Raw genomic sequence first — 10,007 nt, 5'->3', positions numbered from 1 at the left:
ACCTCTATGAGAAATTTTACGTCAATCTGAGAATTTTAGACATGTTCTTACTCTTTGTGCCGTTGGCCATTTTTGGAACCATCGGTCGGTCACGCCGCCTACGGCGACGCCGTATTTTCGCCTAATGAGCCCCCCCCCCCCCCCCATATATTGCTTTCGCATTAAAAAGAAAAAAACGCACTCGCGCTTCTCGTTCACGCTACTCATGCCAGATTCCAAACAGCAGCGCCATCGTCGCTTTCTCTTTGCAATGTAGCGTTTGATGCCCGCGTCCGTACAACATGCAGTGTGTATTTTATCTTGCGTATTTAAATCATTGAAGGAGCAGCGTGACACTCTTGCTAGGATATCAGCCAATGAAGATGGAAGGAACTGTGCGATCGCATTATCAAGAGCATACAAAGCTATACATTACGTGAAAAAGCGTATGTTTGGGCATGTTCGTAATCCACCGCACTTTCTTATCGCACAAAAATGACACATGACTGAAAGGGACTGTCGTTTTGTGTGCTAAAGATTACTCATGCGTTACAGACGGACGTTCGCAAATATAGCACCACCTGTCTTTCGGGATGCAACCTGCCACCTATGAGTCTGAAGCTTACCACGTGACAGCACGTAGAAAATACCGCATGGCTCAGGGCTGCAGGCCGCCCCGCTCCACGGATAGTGCATGTGGTAGCAAATCTCTGTTAAATGAATACGGCCTTCTCTATTCTGTCAGTATCAAACAGCACTTGTTCCTTTTTTATTCATGAATGTCAGAAGTGGTGCCTCGGTGCTCGCTGTAGTTTTCAGACTGAATGGGGGTGTAGGTAATAATCCTACCTGTTGTTATTACTGTTTCCACGATAGCTGTAGTGCGCACCTATATGGCGCGATGAATTAATGTGGAGTCTATAACGTGTTGTCATATGCTCGCCTTCGAGAAAAACATGTTGTAACTCGTTTGTTGCTCAAACTGAGCGTGTATACCTGGTACTAATATGTACAAATTTTTGGGCCAACATCAGGGCACAGGAAAGGACGCCCGCTCTCCAGACGAGAAAAAGATAGAGGACAACAACCCGAATGATGCTCCAAGGAATTCGCAAACAAAATCCAAGAACGGTGCTCCAAAGAATTCCCAAAAGGATGCCCCAAAGGATGCTCCAAAGCATTCCACAAAGAGTGCCGCGAAAGTTGTCCCTAGGGATTCTCTCGCGCAATCCCCGTATCGTGCTCCTAGGAATTTCCACAAGGATACTCATAAGGACGCCCAAAAGGATGTCCAGAAGAATACCCCCAAGGATTCCCATAAGGATGGCGAGGTGGATGTACCCAACGTTATCAGCCAGGATGGTGAAAAGACGGCAGACAAAGACAACTGCAGAGATGTCCCTCATGAAGACTACGACTGTGCAGTCACTACCACCAAGGGCACACATCACGCTACCGGAAGCCGCCCAGCTAGTGCGGACATATTGAGGGAGATCATACGCCGCCAGCTGGCAGATGAGGGATACGTACCCACCACAACCTTTCCAGGGAATCAACCAAGTGAGCTCTCTTTAACGAAATTGGTGCCTCATTTTCAGTACTACAGGCATTTTTTTTTCTTTCCTGTAAACAATGAATTCTTGAACGCAGCGTGATGCATCCCTGTCCCGAACAAGCGCGAAGCGCGCACAGTGGCGACGAAGTGAAACCTGAAGGAATTCACAAAATGTTTCGCTTACCGAAGGGCAGGCTTCACGATTCTGAATTTTCATGCACAAGCCGTACGCTACCGTGGCCGAAGAAACTTATACGCATCCTTGTAACGCCGAAAGAAGAAATCAGACAGTATTAGTGGTACAGTGCTCAAATTTTTAAGTGCGCGCTGCAACGAACAGCAACAAACGCCTTTTACAAGTAAATACATAAAGGTTCGACGTGTATTAGCCCAGTAGCCCATTTCGAAACATGAAGTAGTTCCAATTGTACGTTGTGTGGTTTGAATTAGCGCTGCTGTTACCAATGCAAGGGAACCCGGAAGCAAAACAACGCATTGGTTTGCGTAATATCGAAGTTGTTCGCGTTTTAATTTTGGAGCGCCGCACATTTCTATTGTTGCTACGGAGCATTACGCCCTATAATTCCTTGTAGGACTTCCTGCACCGGGGCGAGCGCAGCAGTTGTACGCTCCACTGGGTTCACCCAGCGTCGTTCCGGCTGCTCCATCCCGCTTTCCGGATTACTACGGCATGAGCACGGCATCTCCGTCCACGCGCAACATGGGCTTTGGGAACTGCAGCTGCCACCCTGCCTGTACCTGTCAAAAGCCATGTTCGTGCGAGCCTTCGCCTTGCCCTTGCAAGGGACCGAGCGTGAGCAGTATTCACAGCGCCGGATCGGGGACCATAATCTCCTCGGTGATGCCCATCCCGGTTCCTTATCCCATGCCTGGCTACGATGGTGGTGCCGGTGGTTCTGGCAACATCGCCAACGCAGGTATGACCGAAGTGATAGCTCATTATATGCAATGAATGCGCCATTATGCGAAGCTTCTTGCTTTCGAAATGACTTAAGAAGCTCGAGTGGCGCAAAATTTGACTGTCTCCTACTCATGTCTTCCCCAGAGATGTAATAGCCGCTGTCTGGGCAGAGTGTTGTCGAAAAAAAAATGATGACCATTTCTTTCTTGTGTGTCCTTTTTAATCTTTCTAGAAGAAAGGCTATGTCTGTTCTAGAGTTAAGTTCTATGCCAGTTTCTCGCGGTCACGGAGCGCAACTTCAATGAACTACTCCCTGTACAATGTGGGCAGCACGTCTCGTCGGTTTAGGCACGATTCTCATTTTCGCAATGTCATCTGCGCTTGCGTCTGTACTTCATTGGAAAAGGCACTATCAATCAGAGGCTGGAGTAGACTGCACCTAATAAGCAAGCCTGCAGGTTACTGTATCTCTAGGGCGGCAGTGTGTGCGTTGTGTCTAAATTCCTTGTGCGGTTATCTGTATTTCTTGTCGTCTACAGCGTAAATTTTCTTTCCGTTCGCTAAAATACGCACCGAACTCCTGAAGGGAACGACGCTGCGCTTTTACGAAACTGACTACTCCCGTCAGAAATTTTCAGTTGCATAAATGTAATAGTTCTTCAAAACAACCAGTCGTGGCGGCTCCGTGAATATTAGGTTCAAGTGCTGCAGGCTAAGGCTCACAGATTCAGCTGTTGCCGTAGCAGCCGCATTCCAGTAGCGCCGGCGAGTGGCTTCCGTGTACCTATCCAGAACACGTTCCGGAGCCTTTATTGCCAGGGTTCACACAATACTGGCATAGAATTTTCCTTAAATTCACATCACATTCTTTTTGAATGCATCTTTCAGCACCTTTTGACTAGGAACTTCTCGTGTGGCTTCTCTTATGCAATAACGCATATAGAAACACTTGCATCGATAAACACGTGCGTGCAAAGAGATGACGTGCTTTTACACATGCCGTGCTTGTATATCTGTGACCTTCGTCTGCACTATCGTCATAAATCGTAGCCGTTAATCCCTCCACGTAGGATCCAATGAGCCGATTATCATCAACCCGTATCCGCCCTCCACGAGTTCGGCGCCGTCCCAGCCTACGGCTCCAGCCAATCCCGCCCCCATCACCGTTCACGACATCGTTTCCCTGATGACGTCGCACATGATGAAGAACTTCCGTGACGACCTTCTGAGACGATGGGGTTTGCCGGTTCCCGATGAAGCGACCAGCGTGGCTGCTGCCTCGCCAGTAAGTGCCACGTCGCTACAAAGTGCAGCCGTAACTGCACCGCGGGTACCGTCGTAGCCAGTTCCGATAATTAAACGGTCCCACGTGCGACCGAGTGTGTTGACATTGATGCATACAACAAGAACCTTCATATCGCCGCCAGTCCTCAATACTTCCGTTCGAGTTCTTTTAAACAATTAATAGCAAGTGATGATGATGATGATGATGATGATGCAGTGCATGCTCAGAGGCATATACTCTGTGGGCAGTGAATGATGACCATCGACTGCGGCATCAAGGACACCGTATGACATTCCCTTGTGTTAACCACCAATTGTCTCCTCTCTGTTTTTCTTTATATTTCTTACCTTATTCCTCGTTGTAGGGGTATCAAACCAAATTCGTCGACAGCTAACTTCTCTGCATTTCTTTTCTCTGATCTCTTTCTGTCTGAGTCGTAATGTCCGCGAACACCACCTATTTCTGGTGGAACCTGCTGTCAGACGAACGCATTATCACGCTTACAGTGTTTTGCCTTTTTAACGGTGACCGTTTTTGATAGAACTGCCACTGATATCAGTTCGTCGCCCGGCGACTACTGTCTCTGAAAGATCTAGAATGTTGTCGTCGATTCTGTAGCGAAAATGTCTTCTCTGATCAGTTGGCACACGCGGTGAGAATGTCATGTCTCTACAATGTGAGAGTGTAGTCAGTTATCTGTAGAAGCCCTAGAGCTGATAATGCAGTGAAGCTGTATGAAATTACCATGGAACTGTTCCCGTATGTGAATTTATGCGAAGCCCCGGTAACGTTGCCGAAAGTTAATGCGCTGTTTTACAACAGTTGTACCGATGCACCTAGCAACATTTAAAGCTGAAGTGCCCCTCTGATTAAAGCATTCAGTTAGAAATATTGCGGCTTCTCACACTTCTAGGGTTTCACTGTGATTTAGGATGTATAAATGTTGGCTGCTACGCGCCTGCCGCGTGAAGAAAATAATTGAAGTCTGAAGAAGCCTCACGCAGTGCTTCAAAAATGTGGACCTTATTAAGTGAGATTGTATTGCAATAAACATTCCTCAGTACTCCTACATCTAATTATGCTGATCTGTTTATCGCTGATTCCCACGTGTGGAGCCTGTGGGTGCTTTTGGTAAAGAAAAAATTCACCGACGGTTGTGACACTCCCTAATGCGAAATTTGAGCGCAGCTGTACACGTGTTTTCGTCTCACGATATATTGAGGCAAAGAATTTGATAGAGATGTGTAACAGAGTCGGCAGTCGTCGAAAATCTGACCTGCGGGTCAAGCGCGTTGGCTCTTATATATGACTCGTCGAATTCTCCAGTGTAATCGCTGGTGCCCGCGTGGCTTCCGGAAATTACCAGACAATTCTCGTCACTGCAATCAGATTACAAAAAAAACTTTGGTAACAACAGCCAACGGGCAGAACTATTGACAACATTCGTTCGTGCGAATCTTATTACGACAACATTCGAAAAACTTCTGATACACGTGGGTGCGTCGAGGAATAACGTTTCACATTTGTTAGTCGGTGAAAAGCAGTGACCAAATGATGATAAAGGAGTCATCGGTGAAGAGACGATGGCGCGATATATACTCTGGCGCCAGATGGTAGCGGTCGTCGCCGCAGATCGTCTTGAGCAGCACTACACATCTTTTTCTCACGCTTTCCTCATACCCTCCTCCTCCACCTCGTCCTCGTCATCTCTTCGCTCTCGCTGTTTCTTTTTTTTTCATCCCCCGCTGCGCTTCCCATTCTCTCTTTCATCTGCTGCGTTCGTTCGATCACTTACGTCGGGAACGCTAACGCTTCAAGCAGGAACGAGTGCCTAAGAGCTACGCTCTGAAAAAAAAAAAAATGTTGGAGCTTCACGCGTCAAAACCACGATCTGATCATGCGGCACGCCGTAGTCAAGGACTCCGGAATATTTTTGACTCGCTGGGGTTCGTTAAAGTGCACGCAATGTATGGTACACGGGAGTCTTTGCATCTCGCCTCCATAGAAATGCGATCACTGCGGCTGGGGTTTCAAACCGCGACCTCGGGCTCACCAGCGCAACACAAAAGCCACTAATTCACCATGGCGGGTGCCTTCGGTATAAACGCAAAATTCTGTATTATACGAGAAAGTGCGACATTCAATATTACTTTGTATTATTGCTATATATTAGTATGTGCTTTTTGCTGAAACACGTAGCAAGTTTTGTAAATTGGTCCTAAACGTAAGCAAACAGGGCAATCATCATTCCTTTGTGCCAGCGCCAGGAACTGCAATGTACACAAGATAAAGTACGGCGCAAGTTGCATTTTAAAATCAAGAGCACCATATAAGAGATCTTATATTCTTGCGCATTCCTGTTATTGCAAAGATGATGGTTTCATTACATACGAATACTGTTACGCCTAGTAATCTCGAAAAATCCAAAAACAATTTAATCTGGTAGCCTGTATAGTATATGCCATACCACCTAGCTCTCTGCAGTTGTAAAATACAAGTTCAAATCAGCGCTATATAAGGATCGGTATTAGGGTGTCCCAGCTAACTTTGGCCATAGGTTTAAAATATGCGAATACCACATAGCTGGAGAGAACTAAGGTAATGCTGTTTGCCGTCACTTAGAGAGAAAGTATTTTTTTACATACCGCCAAATTGGATAATTAGTCTAAATTAATTAATCAACTTTTCAAATATTCTAATCAAATGAAAAGTGTTGATGAGAAAATTGTGGAGTGACATGAAAACCTTCCGGTACAGCTTTCTCTTCTTCAATACGTGCTACATAAGTGTTTTGCCGACCGTGAAAGAAGCCCGCGAATAAACGCAAAGTGCCTCGAGCAGCCAGTCGCTCGACAATATTGAATGCATTTGCGGGCTTGTTTCACGCTCGGAAATACAGTCTTATGCAGCACGTATTGAGCAACAGAAATTTGTGTCTGGAGTTTTTCACGTTGGTCTAGAATTTTCGCAGTGACACTTCTCATGTAACTCGTATATTTGAGAAGTTCAATTAATTAGGACTAATTATGTAATTAGGAGTAGTGCAATAATTAATCTGAGTATCTCCAAGCGAAAGCGAGCAACATTGCCTTGGTTCTGTTCAGCTACGTGGCATTCGCGCATATTTAAACTCCTGCAAATGTTATCTGGGACACCCTGTATATGCTTTGTGCTAGAACGTTCAGCAGAGCCTTAAAACAAAGTCACGTTTTGTGTGTAAATAAAAAAGCCGACGTCACTGCAATAGAACTGCCACGAATGGCGATGCGTTGGTTCAAGTGCTCTCCTCCAAACGTAATTGACTGTGGTGAAGGCCGCAACAAAGGCTGGGATTGGGATTCATATCCATGCACAGTGCTAGAACGTCGGGAAACGTTTGTGCCCGCTGTTGCAATATGCGTGAATAAAGAATTGCGTTCACAGCCGAATCGCATCCAGGAACGTTGGTAAGCGTCTGTTCTCGTTTCCAGTCACACACACACAAAAAAAGGAAGCTACACGTGCTACATAAAATGGTCATCGGCCGGCATCGACGTCGTCGTGGAGCTCGCCTCACTATAGGCTGAGAACAACACGAATCACATGCAACCTTTACACCGAGCACATTAATTTGTTCTTTAACGTTAAGCTATATTGTGTGCCAGCCTCACAACATTCTTTAGAGCTGTTCCGCATTCAGCGGTTGCAATGAAGTGGTTTCGTTACGCAATTTTCGAAGCAGATAAGTAAGGCACGACACTGACAACCCTGTAAAGTGTCTCAAAACGTATCGCTACCTGCACAGTGACATTGACCATGGGCGAATTTTTTTATATTCCAGCAATAATTTTTTTTTACTTCTTGATAACAATGTAATGGTGGCAGTCTCATTATTGCCGTGCGTCGGATTTGTTTAGATAAATTATTGCCCTGAGTGCTGATACAGCCCCAAGAACGTTCAGCGGAACGAATACAAAGTTTTGGCAAATCTGCTCGTTATTCACCATACCTGTGCTGAATTAACCACCATCATAGTGGCGCATGAAACTTCTTATGTTTTTTTTTCCATTGTGTGGCATCCCAGGTGCCGGAAGTGCTTACCTTTAAATGTGTATTTCTATTTCACCTTTAAGCATATTCAAGAAACTCGGCCATTACACATCGGTACAGACATGACATCTCTTATATCTAACCACTAGCTCAAGAAGCGCGTTTGCTTTTGCCATTGTCCTTCATTCTATTATCATTTTCCCCCTTTACGTTGTTCGCATTTTCCGTTTTCTTACGCGTACTGTTATACTACGCTGTTTTCATCAACCAATCACTCATTGGTTCAAGACACAAATGTCCTTCAAATATATGCCCCGTAACGAGGCCGCGACTATCTGATTTCATCCTCATCTTGCTTTCATAGATAGATAGATAGATAGATAGATAGATAGATAGATAGATAGATAGATAGATAGATAGATAGATAGATAGATAGATAGATAGATAGATAGATTGATTGATTGATTGATTGATTGATTGATTGATTGATTGATTGATTGATTGATTGATTGATTGATTGATTTCTGTATATCTGTATCTCTGTATATGTGGCCGCCCTCTTGCGTAAACGTAAATGCACGTAATTCGCATTTCCCCCTCACCATAACCTATTCATCTCGTCTCTTATATATATATTTATATCAGTCAGCATCCTCCTAGATTCTCTACCTACACAGTTCTCATAAAGAATACCGTCGTGCTGACTTCTGCATTTTTTTTTTCCAAGGCGCTGCAGGTAACGGTGCCAGGCCCATCACTTCAGGCTCCTCCAGCGCCAACCATGGCGCTGCCTTACACGATGCAGCAGCCCACTTCCTTCGGGCCGTTTGTCGGACCGACGCCGCCATACCCCACCCAACTGCTGCCCAGTGTGGCCAGCGAACCACGGGCTCCCTCAGCCCCCGCTTCGCGGCGCCGACATCACACTGCGGCAACCACGCACAAGCACGCGGCGTCAGCACGGCAGAACACGATAGCCCGTATAGAGGATTTGGAGCTGAGCGACAGCCAGGAAACGCCAGAAATTTCAATGGCTACTGGAAGCAAACCGTCAAGCAAGGGACCACGTGAGAAAGGTGGCAGGCGCGGCCGGAGGTAGGAAGAACTACGCGAGTGCAGGAAGCCACCCGATGCTATTTAGTCAGGTTGGGACACTGAAGAGTGAACGGAAATGTTCAGTCTGGCTCCCACGGTGGTGGTGCGAGGCCCGCTGCTTTTCCTCCCCGCCTCAGAAGCACGACAAGAAAGAAATTCGGGCCTATCACTTGAAGGCAGGGATCGCGATGCATTGTTTAATTCTATTTGTCGTAATCTTGACTTACCGTTTCTATACTGACGCAGCATTTGGTGCCTAAGCATTATTAGTAGCGGAATGTAACCGTTTGTCAGTGCTTGCTATTCGTCTTGTGATTGTGTCTAAATAAGGCTACATGGTTCCCACGCCGGAGAGCCTCATTTTGCAGAAAGTTGTTTTCCTTTTATCTGAGAATTCTTGGTCTCTCTCCATTTCTTCAAATGATGTGCCGGTGGTAGAATTTTAGCTTACGCCTTGCGTGGTAGCTTCTAGTTAGTAAGGAATATTGTAGCTGTGTAAATACGAGGTAAAAGTCAAAAAAAGCGATAAACATGACACAATAACAAGCACGCTGCACCATGAGTTTTCAATCACGAAAAGACAAACTAAGTCATGGCGTCAATTCCAAAATCCAGGAATAACAACGCACTCCTATGCGAGATAAACTGACGCGCACCTCTCATTTTCTTCTTTTGTTGTTGTTGAGCTTATCTATATACTCTTTTATAAACTGAAAATGTCCTCTTTGTTCGTCCCATCAGCGTTCTCATTTGACACATGACGTCGAAATTTCAAAGGTCCTCGTATGTTTTGAAGAAGTTGTGCGAGTTAGTGATAAAAAACAACTAACTTCTTGACATCACTTTCCGCGATAACCTTAATAATCGCTGCTGAGAAGTCATTGGCCGAAAAGAAATATTCAGCAACGACAAAGGTAGGTTTTATGCAGTTCGAGTTGCATTTTAGGAAATGAACGCATGTGATCCCAGAAGTAAACCTGACCCACTGCGCTAGACGAATGACTACGTCGTCTCACTGATAAGGTCGCAGCCTATGTTTCCATCCGGAACGCGGCGGCAGCATTTGGTTGGGCCCGAAATCCAAGAATGCTTGTGTGCTTGAATTTAGGTGCACGTCAAGCAACCCCAGGTGGTCAAAATAG

Source organism: Dermacentor variabilis, chromosome 6, assembly GCF_050947875.1.
Source record: "Dermacentor variabilis isolate Ectoservices chromosome 6, ASM5094787v1, whole genome shotgun sequence".
Classification (NCBI taxonomy): domain Eukaryota; kingdom Metazoa; phylum Arthropoda; class Arachnida; order Ixodida; family Ixodidae; genus Dermacentor; species Dermacentor variabilis.
Note: the sequence above shows the minus strand (reverse complement) of the source record.